The sequence below is a fragment of the Pseudophryne corroboree genome, chromosome 1, assembly GCF_028390025.1.
Source record: "Pseudophryne corroboree isolate aPseCor3 chromosome 1, aPseCor3.hap2, whole genome shotgun sequence".
Taxonomy (NCBI): Eukaryota; Metazoa; Chordata; class Amphibia; order Anura; family Myobatrachidae; genus Pseudophryne; species Pseudophryne corroboree.
The window spans coordinates 931,086,040-931,099,660 of NC_086444.1; positions in this window are offsets into that span (position 1 = coordinate 931,086,040).

Below are 13,621 nucleotides of genomic sequence, written 5' to 3' on the forward strand. Positions count from 1 at the left end.
CCCAAACGTCATCATCCCGTTGTCGGCTTCTCGCGAGATTCGTATTCTATATAAGGAGCCGCGCGTCGCCACCATTTTCACTCGTGCATTGGAGATTGAACGAAGAGAACGTGGCAGCGTTCTCTCCCTTAAAAGCTCCGTTATCTGTGCTCAGTGTGCTGCAAATATCTGTGCTCAGTGTGCTGCAAATAATCTGTGCTCAGTGTGCTGAAAATATCTACGTTCTCTGCCTGAAAACGCTCCATATCTGTGCTCAGTGTGCTGCAAATATCTGATCAGTGTGCTGCATTGTGGGGACTGGGGACCACCAGTATATAATAATTATAGTAGTACAGTACAGTAGGCCATTGCTGTATCTTGCAGCTCTGTTTCACTGCAAGTATCCATTCCATATCTGTGCGGCATTTTTGTGAGCAGTATATATAGTATTACAGTGCAGCATTTAGGTGACTAACAGTATATAGTTGTACAGTAGGCCATTGCTGTATCTTACAGCTCTGTGTCACTGTAAGTATCGATTCCATATCTGTGCGGCATTTTTGTGAACAGTATATATAGTATTACAGTGCAGCATTTTGGTGACCAACAGTATATAAACACATAAGGGAAGAGGGCCCTGCTCGTGAGAGCTTACAATCTAAATTGGAGGGGTAGACAGACATGGGTGACACAGATGGGGTACATAGAGAACGTGGAACAGAGGGTTAGGAATCAGGATGAGATTTGGCTGGGTTTGGTGAAGAAGTGGACCCCCAGAAGGCACAAGTCAATACTTAACATTGCAACATTTTACTGGGCTATGCAGGAGAAAATTAAAAATAGGGGAAAATAAAAATAAAAAAAAAGAATCGAAAACTTCTACCGCTTTCAAAAAGGTCAATGGAAGCTGAAATAATGGACAACTTCCTCATGGAAGCCAGATACAGTATACCAAACAGTACTTAGCAGAGTTAGGAATGAGTGCTTATGAAATACAGTAACATTTTGTCATAATATTTCAGAAACTGCATGGCTGGTCTCTTGCACTCTTTTGCTCTAATACACCACCTGCTTTAGGATTTATATTCAAAAACATTATGTCTCCATAATCCCAAAAACGTCAGTCTTCTTCCAGTGATTTGGACCAATAATACCATTGATTAGAACGAATAATTAATGTGATTTTGTCATTTTCTTCCAGTGATTTGGACCAATAATACCATTGATTTGAACGAATAATTCCTGTGATTTTGTCATTTTCTTCCGGTGATTTGGACCAATAATACCATTGATTAGAACAAATAATTCCAGTGATTTTGTCATTTTCTTCCAGTGATTTGGACCAATAATACCATTGATTAGAACAAATAATTCATGTGATATTGAGGTGTTTGTGTTGCTTAGCTTAGCCGTCCAGCGACCACAGTGCACCTCTTTTTCTATTTTCTTTGCATCATGTGTTGTTTGGGGCCAATTTTTTAAAGTGCCATCCTGTCTGACACTGCAGTGCCACTCCTAGATGGGCCAGGTGTTTGTGCCGCCCTCTTGGGTAGCTTAGCTTAGTCATCCAGCGACCTCGGTGCAAATTTTAGGACTAAAAATTGTACTGTGAGGTGTGAGGTGTTCAGAATAGACTGGAAATGAGTGGAAATTGTGGTTATTGAGGTTATTAATACTATAGGATCAAAATTACCCCCAAATACTATGATTTAAGCTGTTTTTGAGGGGGTTTTGAAAAATAAACACCCAAATCCAAAACACACTCGAATCCGACAAAAAATTTTCAGGGAGGCTTTGCCAAAATGCGTCCGAATCCAAAACACGTCCGCGGAACCGAGTCCAAAACCAAAACACAAAACCCGAAAAATGTCCGGTGCACATCTCTAATATATATATGGTTAAAACAATGTGCAGGTGCGTTAAATAGAACCAGAGTTTATCCTCAATAGTTACTTAGAAGCACCAAGCTCTGATAATGCAGACTGCAGCTTCCTTCCAAGATGTATTTCCCAGGATCCCATGGGTAGAAAGATGTCTAAAATGAAGATTAGAAGGAGCACTTCATAGGGCAATACGTTTTTATTTTAAAAGAGTCACATACATATATATAGGATCACTCTAAGCCAAATTTTCATGTTCCTATAAATTCATTGACTCCTTGGTACCTTACGCAGGTCTACAATGTTATGTATAAAAATATGGGAAGGGGCATCATAGAATTGGCATTTTCTGGGATCAATTTTGTCATGCTCCTGCGCACCCGTATGTTATGGTGTATCTTACACTGTTAAGGTAGTTTACATAAATTGCATTCCTTACACTATTTACATAAATTATAGAAAATATCTATTTTTTGCACCATGCAGAGCTATAAGCATCTATGCAAATAGTTTTTTTTCCACACAATATACTGTACTCCTATGGTTTTCGCATAAATTCAGTTCAGCAGAGGCCAACACGTCATTAGCCCATTTCACATTCAGACCAAAGGCACTGGTCTCACTTATAGAAGAGGTGGTAACTCCTGAATCAGATCATGGGCCTTATTCAGAGATAAATGCAAATCTGATGTTCTATGCAATGAAGCGATTAGTATGTGCCATGTTTGCAATACGCATGCGTCAAGGTACTTTGTGATCATGCTCACAGTGAGGTTTTAACAGTTCAGTCATTGACAGAGAGTGACCATATGGAGGAGTTGACAGGGAGTGATCGGAAAAATGCAGGCATGTCACAGGCATTTTCGGGGCATGCATCTGCATTCAGCTGCAAGCTCTTACATACAAAAACATGGCATCTGTGTCCAGTCTGTGTATCCATAGGGGGGGGGGGCTACCTTTAAGTCTAATGTTCCTTGACCTTGCCAGGGCCGGTTCTAGACCTTGTGGTGCCCAGGGCAAAAGTTTCCTGTGGCCCCATCCACCCTCTAGGTAAAATACAGTTGGTGCATGCCGAGGGCGTGCACCCCAAAATAGGGGCGTGGCTTCTAAATAGGGAAGGGGCATGGCTTCTAAATAGGGAAGGGGCATGCCCACAATTATCCCCCTGTACTTGTGCCCCGCTGTATCTGTGCCCCCAGTAGCTGTACCCCCAGCGGCCCTGCTCCCAGTTAATATTCCCCCAGTAGCTGTTCCCCCTGTAGTAGTGCCCCCTTTAGTAGTGCCACCTGTAGTTGTACCCCTTGTAGTTGTGCCCCCAGTAGCAGTGCCCCCTATAGTAGTGCCCCAGTAGCTGTGCCCACAGTTGATTTGCACCCTGTAGCAGTGCCCCCAGTAGTTGTGCCCCCCTGTAGATTTGCCCCCAGTAGCTGTGCCCCCAGTAGTTGAGCCCCAAGTAGTTGTGTCCCCTCTAGCTGTGCCCCCAGTAGCTGTGCCCCCAGTAGTTGTGCCCCCAGTAGCTGTGCCCCCAGTTGATTTGCCCCCAGTAGCTATTCCCCCTGTAGCAGTGCCAACCTGTAGTTGTGCCCCCTGTAGCTGTGCCCCTTGTAGCAGTGCCCCCTGTAGTAGTGCCCACAGTAGCTGTGCCCCTTGTAGCTGTGCCTCCAGTTGATTTGCCCCCAGTAGCTGTTCCCCCTGAAGCAGTGCCCCCTTTAGTTTTGCTCCCTGTAGATCTGCCCCCAGCAGCATTGCCCCTTGTAGCTGTGCCCCCTGTAGTAGCGCCTCTTTGAAACCCTAAAAAAACAAACCACGATACTTACAAGCCTCGCTCCTGCTTCCGGATCGCCGCTGCTGTCTCCGGGCGCCTGCTCCTCTCTATGGGAGAGACGTCATAACGTCTCTCCCATAGCAGTGCCGCACTGACAAAAGGGGTCAATTTTTACCTTTAGCGTCAGTCAGCACCGCTGGCTGCAGTGGGCGCACACGGCGCTCACTGCAGCCGGGTGCCGGGGAGCAGGGAGGGTGGATTAGTAGCGGCTCTTGCCACGGCGGTGGCAGCGCACTCAGGGTAGCGGCGCCCCGGGCACAAAGCCTGCTTGCCCATGGCAAGAGCCGCTACTGGTTCTTGCGTATAGCCTGCAAATGTATATGCAATTGCGAATAAATTGCAATAGCTCTGGTGGTGTCTCTTTACTGTGTGGGCAGCATCATCTTCACTTGCTGATATTAGCATCTATGAAGTCGAAAAAAATCGGACTTATAATAATTGCATTATCGTCCATCTCTGAATCAGGACCCATATGGATATCTGTACATCGGGTGTGGGATGATAGATAGACAGTGTCTAATTAGACAGTCAATAGATAGACACCACATGTTAGACAGACATTAGGTCGACAGGCTCAAAAGGTCGACATGAAAAAAGGTAGACAGTATAAAAGCTTGACAGGGTCAAATGGTCGACAGGGTCAAAAGTTCTATATGAAAATGTCCAACACAAAAAAGGTATACAACATTTTTTTTGCATTTTTGTGGTTTGTGTGGATAGTTTTGTCATCTGGGACCCCCAATTGTAGAAAGGCATCTGCTCACCACAATGTTTATAACCAACTCTATGCCGACATGGGCCCTCATTCTGAGTTGTTCGCTCGCAAGCTGCTTTTAGCAGCATTGCACACGCTAAGCCGCCGCCTACTGGGAGTGAATCTTAGCTTAGCAGAATTGCGAACGAAAGATTCTCAAAATTGCGAATAGAAATTTCTTAGCAGTTTCTGAGTAGCTCGACACTTACTCTGCCACTGCGATCAGTTCAGTCAGTTTCGTTCCTGGTTTGACGTCACAAACACACCCAGCGTTCGCCCAGACACTCCCCCGTTTCTCCAGCCACTCCCACGTTTTTCCCAGAAACGGCAGCGTTTTTTCACACACACCCATAAAACGGTCAGTTTCCGCCCAGAAACACCCACTTCCTGTCAATCACACTCCGATCACCAGAACGAAGAAAAAACCTTGTAATGCCGTGAGTAAAATACCAAACTTCTTAGCAAATTTACTTGACGCAGCCGCAGTGCGAACATTGCGCATGCGCAGTTAGCAGAAAATCGCACCGATGCGAAGGAAAATAACGAGTGAACAACTCGGAATGAGGGCCCTGGATAGAGAAGTTATGAAATAGTCCAAAAACATGTAAAATAAAAATAAAACCGTGTTGACCTTTTTTTATGTCGACCATTTACTTTTGACCCTGTTGACCTTTTGTACTGTCTACCTTTTTCATGTCGATCTTTTGACCCTGTTGACCTAATGTCTGTCTAACATATGGTGTCTATCTATTAACTGTCTAACTAGACACTATCTATCATCTGGATACCCTGTACGGCAGGTGTAAGAAACTTTCACATGAGAAGTCGAAGGACAGATAGGTGAGAAGAGATTTATACTGTAGGTATCAAATGTAAACAGATTCTAGAGGCGTATGACCACATTGATGCTCTTTGGCAATTTAACCCCGAGATTAAAGACAAATCCAACCAATTTGGCAGGTGATCCGCTGGAATCTCAAGACTGCCTGCACCTCGCATGTTATTACTTTCCCCCAAAAGTCTTTACTTTTTCTGACAGTCACACCACCATTTATCACAATCTGCATTTTTTATGTAGATGTGATGAATATTTTTTCTGTAAATTCGCAAAGTGAAAATGAATATTTTCACACAATATTACCAATGTTCTCTTGCCAGTAGACAGGCTCCAATAAGAGTCCATTCTCGCGAAGAGCTGAAAGCAGTGTAAACACATAAAGCTACTGTATCACAGGACTTCCAGGTTCAGATCCCTGGCAGCCAATGCATACAGTATGTGCGACCGCTGGCCAGTGTGCATCACCGGGGACCGTCAGTGGAAAAAATTGACAATTAGTGTCTGTTTTTGGGAAATATCCCACAAATATTTGTGATAAATAGTCCCCTTAAAGATCTCTCCTGATGCGGTTTCTGTAGTTTTATTTGTAATAACAATACATATCGGAGAGAAGACCAGGCTACATTTACTGGATGACACTAAAATATTGTTTCATTCTGCTGTAGAATTGTAGGGATGTAGTTGTGTCCGGTCACTATACCGCCAACAGGGATCCCGCTCGCTTAAAAGCCTGACAGTCAGCATGCCGACTGACAGGGACTATTCCCACTCGTGGGTGTCCACAACACACATAGACTGGGAAAAGAACCTGTGGTGAGCGCAGCAAGCCACCATGCCCACCACGTGGCGAGCGTGGTGGGCATGCCCCCCGCCGGCAATCTAAAGCTCAGGATCCCGGAGTCGGTATGGTGACCGGTGGGATCCCAAATGCCGGTCACACGAACCCAACCCGAATCGTACCATATATTTATCTATAATGCTATAGTACTGTATGTAAAAAAAAAAAAAAAACATTTAGTACTTTTGGCAAACATTTCTTACTGTATTATTAATAAATGTATTTATTTCTCTGGTTATAGTCCCAGATTTTCACCTTGTTTATAACATTTAACATCACTTACATTATAATGTTAGAATCTTGATAACAGGAATGATCCAGTATTCTTGATATCAAAATATTACTGTTGCTTTTTTTTCCACTTTCTATTGTTTCATCTTTCTTTATGATATACAGTAATTGTGTTATGATGCACCAGCTATAGTATTTACATCTTACAATAAACACTAAAGATTTTTCTGGATTCATCTTATAATTTGCTAAATGTATGAACATGAGTTTTATATACTTTCTCAATATGCCCCCTGGTGGTAATTCATTAGATTGCACATGTTTTATTATACAGTAGACATGAAAATACTGTATACCTCAAATCTTAATCTGAAAATATGAATGCATAGAGTATTGATAAAGACCATGTGATATATGGCTTATTTTTTTTAAAAGATGATAACTTGCAAATATTAGACATATATGATAAAGTGAGTTAATTTTCATTTTCATTTTAAATTAAATATGTTCCATGTGCTAATATTATCTATTCATATATATTCTAGGAAATGTAATGCTTGAGATACCAGTTAGAATTTTAGATTTCAATAGAAGGCCACAATTGTATATATGTTTATACACGTATTCCTTTAATGGAAAGCATGCAAAGACAATCACATACTGCAGCAATTCAAATGATAGATAAATATAACACAGCAAAGGAATATATCCAGCAGGACTGAGGTCTCAAAGACTGCACCAAGTTGTCACAATACAGTGGGTGCCACATCAGGGCATCATTCATTAGATCTACAACTACAGGAAACTCACAGACAGTCAATTGGTCGACCTCAAGAGGCTGACATGGTGAAGAGGTCGACATGGAAAAGGTAGGCAGTAGAAAAGGTTGACAGGTACAAAAGGTCAACAGGGTCAAAAAGTTGATATAACCACATGTGACCCCAATTAGTGTACAGACCTGTATGCCATACTTCGGACAAGGTGCCTCCCTCAGCACAGGTAATCATAGTCTACGTGGATGGAAAAGGAAGAAAAAGTTTACTTTTTTTTAATTTAATCAGTCATGTTGATCTTTTGAATATGTCGTCCTAAAGCACTACCTTTTACGTGTCAGTGTGTACTGATGCCATACTCCAGCACCCCTACTCAACAGGTGGAGCTTTGTTCATTCTATGCATTTTTCTTAATGATATGTATCTCTATGTTTGGTTGCAGGGTATAGATTTGAATTCTTCATCAGCTGTTTCCATACATCTGTTTTCTTTCCATTCTGAAACATGAGATAAATCTTCCCAGAATATAGGTTTACATATACCAATCGCACTTGCTTTGTATGGGAAACATACAGTACAGGTGGTTTACCTGTGTTTATCAACATTGAATTCCCTAGTTTATCCTCAATTCTTGACCATCTGTTCTCATCCATGGTTCCCAAATAAACACTGAACTCAATAATTTGCTAAGAAATGTATTGGTGGTCAATTTAATATTGGATTTATCCCACGGACCAGAGACAATTGGATAATTAATTCTGCAGAATTTTTGGTGCGATTTACAGGCAATTACATCTGATGAATTGTAAATCTGATATTAAAAAAATAAAAATCATGATGGTTACTTGCCTTGCCATAATTGATTTAGGTGGATTTCTGGTGATTTTGCAGTTATTCGAATTCTTTACATATGGCTACTTCTTTTTTATTCCAATCTTCATTATGAACCTCTGGTTTGCCTTTAGTCAGTGTTATACTGGGGTTGAAGGGCGTCCGGGGGAATGCAATGGTAGGGTCCCATGCTTAGAGGTGTGGCCAGCCTCCAGAGTGGGTTTGGCCAGCTAGGCTAACCATTAAAGAGTGTATGGTTAGGGCCCCTTTATAGATAAATTGCATGCATGATAATTTACTGCAGAAAATTCACCATAGTACTGTGCAGTATAATGTAACATATGTATAATGTATTATTCAAGTGCACAGTCTGGAACCTGATCCCTAGAGGATGGGGTGTGCCATCGGGCAGTGGGGCCCACCGAGTGTTTCCCCTATGCCTCTGTGGACCAGTCTGAACCTGTCTGTTGTACCAACTTCAAATAAATTATGCCTGGATACGTGCCTCCCAACTGTCATGATTTTGCCGGGACAATCCTGTTTTTCACGGTCTGTCCCATTGTCCCACCCTCGGGCCGCAGTGTCCCACGATGGGGCGGGCATTGGGAGTTTCCCCCTGTCACTCACTGCTCTGAGGAGAGCAGCTGTGAATAGATGCTGTGCACATGACAGGGTGTCACGCTCGGCTTGAGTTGAGGATCTGACGACTGATAATTGACTGAGGGAGCAGCTTTCGGCAAAGGATGGAAACAAGGTGGCTGAATGTATTTCTTACATATATATTGGTAGATGCTCAATTAGCTTAGTGATATCATTCAGGTGCTCGAAAGGGAGGGGTATTTCTAAGCAAGAAAAAAAGGCATTTGTTTCCCCCAGCACCCTGAATGATAACCGTAACCAGATATAAATTCCACATGATAACAGAATTCAGAGATCTTCGTTACACATATTTGCGCAAATGTGTGAATAAGCCCCAAAGCCGCATCAAGGCGTCTTTGTATATTTGGGGTCCCTAGCGCTATATCTAGGTGCAGGGTGTGGCACCCCAAAACACCAGCATAAGCCAGAAAGCCCAGCGTAGCAGACCAGTGAAAAAACTATAGTGTTAATAAATTAGTATTTAGGAAGCCGAAGCTATAGAGAAAGTGATACAAAAATGAAATGCAATTAAAATAGAGAAATAGTGTTAAGAAATTAATAAGTGAAAAGTGTTAATAGAATGTAAAGGTATGCCACACTAAGGCCATCCAGCTCAGCCAGTCCAGAGGCACCACACCTCACACCTCCATTACCCCAATCTGGGTCTAAGATTAACTAGCAAGGAGCCACATGATAATGGCTCCTTACTACAATATGTCTAAGCTAAGAGCTACCTACCTTGGAGCAACCCCATAATGCTCCCTGTGGCATGTCAGGGCCTGCACCTCCTCCTAATGCAGGAACCTCTCTGCCTCTCACAACAAACATATATATTGGTAGATGCTCAATTAGCTTAGTGATATCATTCAGGTGCTCGAAAGGGAGGGGTATTTCTAAGCAAGAAAAAAAGGCATTTGTTTCCCCCAGCACCCTGAATGATAACCGTAACCAGATATAAATTACACATGATAACAGAATTCAGAGATCTTCGTTACACATATTTGCGCAAATATGTGAATAAGCCCCAAAGCCGCATCAAGGCGTCTCTGTATATTTGGGGTCCCTAGTGCTATATCTAGGTGCAGGGTGTGGCACCCCAAAACACCAGCATAAGCCAGAAAGCCCAGCGTAGCATACCAGTGAAAAAACTATAGTGTTAATAAATTAGTATTTAGGAAGCCGAAGCTATAGAGAAAGTGATACAAAAATGAAATGCAATTAAAATAGAGAAATAGTGTTAAGAAATTAATAAGTGAAAAGTGTTAATAGAATGTAAAGGTATGCCACACTAAGGCCATCCAGCTCAGCCAGTCCAGAGGCACCACACCTCACACCTCCATTACCCCAATGTATTTCTTACTCATGGATTGAAGACTTAGGTTCAAAGTTGAATAGGGTAGGCAATGAGAACAATGACGGAGAACGATACACTGAAGAAAGATTAATTCAGTTTTACTGAGACCTCAACCATACACAACGACTAGGAGATAAGTCAGAGTGAATTCTGAAGGACGAAATGTTCATGACTTGTAAATGATGCTGAAGAATACTGAATGAAGAGATGACTTGTGATTTGTAAACGATGCTGAAGAACACTGAATGAGGTGATGATTTGTGATTTGTAAACGATGGGGAAAAACACTGAATAAGGTGGTGACTTGTGATTTGTAGACAATGCTGAAGAACACTGAGTGAGGTGATGACTTGTGATTTGTAATAGATGCTGAAGAAATGATTAGCAAATGGAGACCCTCTACCAGATAGGGGACCCAGCGGGTAAATCGCAAGGGCAGGTGGACTGAGAGCAAAGGACTGCAATAACAGAACTGACCACCGGGTGGCCACAACAGAACCAGGATACCAGGGGTTAACCTGGGAGCGCAGAGCTTGAGCACCTTACAGCAGAAAGTAACTTGAAGCACTGGCACCATAGCTAAGCATCAACCCCCTTTTATAAGGGAAGACTGCACCAGATTGACGACGTGAACTGGGATATCTATTGGCTTGGTTTCCAACATGGTGGCTCCCTGCACAGAGGACACATGAGGAACCAGCACACAGCCACTATCTCTGGCCTCAGCCTCCCAGACGCCGCACTCAAGCAACAGGACACTTGGAAACAGACACCTCCGGCAACCATGCCCTGCTCCCCAGGACCTAGACCTCGGCCTCCAGATGCCCGGCAGCCACACCGGAGGACCTAGCTGCCACAGCTCCTATCCGCCACAGCCACACTAGCCAGCTAACAGGAAGGTCGCAGGGATCAGAACCGGAGGTAAGACTCTGGTTGTTGACACTGGGGGTATGCCAGGAGCTCCCAGGGCATTGACCATGCACCCATAATGATGAAAACGTTAGAGGTTGGCTTGCCATGAGGCTACATGCCCTAACTGCGAGGCTACATCCCTATTCGGTAGCCACGCCCCCTAATTTCAAACGCATGCCAGAGGTGCGCATAATTGTCCATCATCTAGGCACAAAGAAGTTGGGAGGTATGTTGATGGAAGCATCTAAACCTAATAATTGTCATCATTCAGATTAGCTACTGCTATTTTTAACTCTTCGCTGCCTTACTGTTTTTTTAATTTTAAATAGAGTGCTGGGTTATGACTCCCCATGCATCAGCAATGAATTATAGTGGTGGTGGTGGGCGGGGGGGTTGGGGGCGCCACTGAATCTGCCTATCACAAAAGGATGTTTCTGAAAGTAAGTGGTGGCTGTGGAACTTTTAAGTCCCACTTTCATATGAAGGACTAGGAAGTAGGTACTGGTTGTGGTTAGGGGCAGTAGGCTGAAGTTTTTACTTGGGTGCCAAGAAACCTTGCACCAGCCCTGTACACAGATGCCACAACATTTTCATACATGCCAATAAAATTCCCATGACATTCCTATGGAAAAGAGTTTTACCATGGTACTCAGTACTCCCTACTCAGTTGCCATCCATTTCATGCTAACCCGTTACCGCCGGGGAAACTTGCGACTTTGGACTGCTAATATAACTCATGTGCAAAGCAAAACATCAGACAAAGATGCATGCACAGTAGGGAAAAAAACACAGATTCTGAGCATGAACTCTATTGCGTCCGACTCAGAGTCAGCCTTTACGTGAGCAACAGCATCTTTTAAGTGATACTGGGCCTCATTCAGGTGCCGTTCGTTGTAAAGTATCTACTCCCGGTACTTTGCACATGCGCAAGACCTGCAACCAGAGTAGTCGAGAGCCGGGCTGGGCCCAGGTACTTTTCAAGGGGCGTGGCCTGAGCCGAGGAGGAGTGGTCATGTACCCTTAGAAAAAAATACAGATTAAATTGTATTTTGGCCACACTGTTGCCCAGTATACAGCAGAGTGTGCTGGGCTGAGGAGAAGAGCTGCAGCTGCTGCTGCAGCTGCCAGGTAAGAGGGAGGGGGCCTGGGCCCCTACTGGACCCTCACTGGGCCCCTCTATCAGACCTGGGCATGGGTAATTTGTACCCTCTCCCCCCCTCTCTCTGCACCACTATCTGCCACTAGTAGTTACCTTTTGCACAAGTAAACTGTGTAATACAGTATATATTACTAGTGTCACAATCCTGAATTATTATTCTAATATTCTACTACAGTAGTTGTCTTGTGACAACTCTGCCTCCTGTTCTGCAGGCTAGAATATCCAGATTTGTCTGAGGGTTCTGCTCAGCAAAAAATCTGTAGGATGTGTCTGTGTTGCTGATTACTGGGTCTCCTTTCTGGCAGATTATGCACCTTAGAATTCTTTTTTTTTTTGTGAAGTCTGCAGAATCCTGATTACAGCAGAGGTTGCAGTCCAGCTAGCATCACTGATCCTGAATTGCAGAGATCATGTGAATGTATTGCTTTCAGGGGGTAATTCAGATCTGATCGCTGGGCTGTGTTTTTTTGCTGTCCTGTGTTCAAATAGTTGCCACCTACAGGGGGAGTGTATTTTCGCTGTGCAAATGTGCGTTCCTATGTGTTACCAGAGCTGCTAAAAATCAGTTTGTGCAGTCTCCGCGCAGCCCAGTACTTACTCTTCCAGTGCGATTGAATTCTGCTGATTGGAGCCAGAGCTGACATCAGACACCCTCCGTCAATACGCTTGGACACGCCTGCGTTTTTTCTGGACACTCTCTGTTAGCGGTCAGTTGCCACCCGCAAACGGCCTCTTCCTGTCAAGCACCTTGCGTATGCCCATGCGAATGTATCCTTCGCACCATCCCGTAACTGACTGGCGATGCCCGTTGTAGCTGTCTGACGTGCCTGCGCATTGCGGTGCATACGCATGCGCAGTTTGGACCTGATCACCCGCTGTGCAAAAACGCACAGCAGTGATCAGATCTGAATTACCCTCTCAGTCCTTTAGTGCTTGCCACTGCATATTCACAATATGCTCCATGCCAAAATTCCCTCCAGAATCACTGATGTGCACAGCCATGACAATCTGGATCAGGTGATCAGTCAAACACCAACCAGGAGCCAGTCTGCAATTACGTGACACTCCTAGCCAATCCCTAGTCAGCCAGGGGCATATAGGGAGTATCCTGGACAATCCCAAGGGGCCAGTGCAATGTTGTCTACACAGAGCCGTAACTAGACATTTTGGTGCTCTGTGCCATAAAGAGAATTGGTTTCCCCCATTTAAAATAGGGACAACATGCGCCGAAGGTGAGTGTAAAACATGTAGGGGCATGGCTTCATGGGGAAGGGGTGTGACCACAGAATAGTACCATTTCACATTAGACTGCATAGTAGTGTCGATTATTCAAATTACACCACTTAGTAGTACCCCGTATACACATTGCACCATGGTAAAGCCCTTACACAAATTACGCCAGGTAGCTGCTTTATACACATTACACCAGATAGAACCCCATACACACATTACACCATCATCTCCTGCCTGCATCTCTCACCACCACCCTCACTCTACGTCTCTCAGCCTGCCCCCCTTCCTTCTGTGTCTCTCAGCCTGTCTTCCTTCATTCTGTGTCTCTCAGCCTACTCCCCTTCACTCTGTTTCTCTCAGCCTGCACCCCTTTAT